The sequence below is a fragment of the Triticum aestivum genome, chromosome 7B (genome assembly GCF_018294505.1).
Source record: "Triticum aestivum cultivar Chinese Spring chromosome 7B, IWGSC CS RefSeq v2.1, whole genome shotgun sequence".
Lineage (NCBI taxonomy): Eukaryota > Viridiplantae > Streptophyta > Magnoliopsida > Poales > Poaceae > Triticum > Triticum aestivum.
In genome coordinates this window covers 684906737-684908891 of record NC_057813.1, presented here as the reverse complement: position 1 = coordinate 684908891, position 2155 = coordinate 684906737, and positions in this window count along the sequence as shown.

Genomic DNA, 2155 nt, shown 5'->3' with positions numbered 1-2155 from the left:
AGACGCGTGCCGCCTCTTCGGACATGCCAGAACACCACCCCGCATGTATGAGGGCCCGGTACGACGCTCCGGTGGCATTGCTACCCCCCAGGGCCCCCGTCCCGGCTAACCCTGTAGCGTTTGACCACGGGATCTAGCCCTTTGACTTTGCACGGACGGGCTTTGACCAGTGGACCTCTCCACCCGGTTGTGTTAGGTCGGCCCAGAGGAACACTTTGGAGCAACATCCGGGCCAAACCCACAGCTACATCCACTCCGTGTAGACCCGACGCGTCCGTTTCCCCCCTCCAGGTGCCGGCGGCGGCGGCGGCCGTGAGGGGGGGGGCACACCCCGGAGACGCGTGCTGGGCGTTTGCAACCACCTCAACACTTCCAGATTTGTGAGAGGCCGCCTACGCAAGATTTGACGTATGCTAGCCCCCGGAGGCCGCCGGCCACAGTCGTAGACGTGCGAAGAGCAATCCGCGTAGAGGGAAGTGTTCAGATACTTCTCCATCACAAAAAATTATGAAAAATTACCATCAGTCCTATAGCACATGTGCCCACGTTGTGTAAAAAACTCATGATTTTATCGCGCTCCAAGTATTTAATAATATTCACGCTGCATCGTTACCGCAGAACGTCTACTACCGTTTCATTGCCGTCCGTGAGGGGGGCCACAACCCGGAGACGCGTGCCACCTCTTCGGACATGCCACAACACCATCCCGCATGTATGAGGGCCCGGTACGACGCTCCGGTGGCATTGCTACCCCCCAGGGCCCCCGTCCCGGCTAACCATGTAGCGTTTGACCACGGGATCTAGCCCTTTGACTTTGCACGGACGGGCTTTGACCAGTGGACCTCTCTACCCGGTTGTGTTAGGTCGGCCCAGAGGAACACTTTGGAGCAACATCCGGGCCAAACCCACATCTACATCCACTCCGTGTAGACCCGACGCGTTCGTTTCCCCCCTCCAGGTGCCGGCGGCGGCGGCGTCCGTGAGGGGGGGGGGCACACCCCGGAGACGCGTGCTGGGCGTTTGCAACCGCCTCAACACTTCCAGATTTGTGAGAGGCCGCCTACACAAGATTTGATGGTATGCTAGCCCCCGGAGGCCGCCGGCCACAGTCGTAGACGTGCGAAGAGCAATCCGCGTAGAGGGAAGTGTTCAGATACTTCTCCATCACAAAAAAATATGAAAAATTACCATCAGTCCTATAGCACATGTGCCCACATTTTGTAAAAAACTCATGATTTTATCGCGCTCCAAGTATTTAATAATATTCACGCTGCATCGTTACCGCAGAACGTCTACTACCGTTTCATTGCCGTCCGTGAGGGGGGCCACAACCCGGAGACGCGTGCCGCCTCTTCGGACATGCCACAACACCACCCGGCATGTATGAGGGCCCGGTACGACACTCCGGTGGCATTGCTACCCCCCAGGGCCCCCGTCCCGGCTAACCCTGTAGCGTTTGACCACGGGATCTAGCCCTTTGACTTTGCACGGACGGGCTTTGACCAGTGGACCTCTCCACCCGGTTGTGTTAGGTCGGCCCAGAGGAACACTTTGGAGCAACATCCGGGCCAAACCCACAGCTACATCCACTCCGTGTAGACCCAACGCGTCCGTTTCCCCCCTCCAGGTGCCGGCGGCGGCGGCGTCCGTGAGGGGGGGGGGCACACCCCGGAGACGCGTGCTGGGCGTTTGCAACCGCCTCAACACTTCCAGATTTGTGAGAGGCCGCCTACGCAAGATTTGACGTATGCTAGCCCCCGGAGGCCGCCGGCCACAGTCGTAGACGTGCGAAGAGCAATCCGCGTAGAGGGAAGTGTTCAGATACTTCTCCATCACAAAAAATTATGAAAAATTACCATCAGTCCTATAGCACATGTGCCCACGTTGTGTAAAAAACTCATGATTTTATCGCGCTCCAAGTATTTAATAATATTCACGCTGCATCGTTACCGCAGAACGTCTACTACCATTTCATTGCCGTCCGTGAGGGGGGCCACAACCCGGAGACGCGTGCCGCCTCTTCGGACATGCCACAACACCACCCCGCATGTATGAGGGCCCGGTACGACGCTCCGGTGGCATTGCTACCCCCAGGGCCCCCGTCCCGGCTAACCCTGTAGCGTTTGACCACGGGATCTAGCCCTTTGACTTTGCA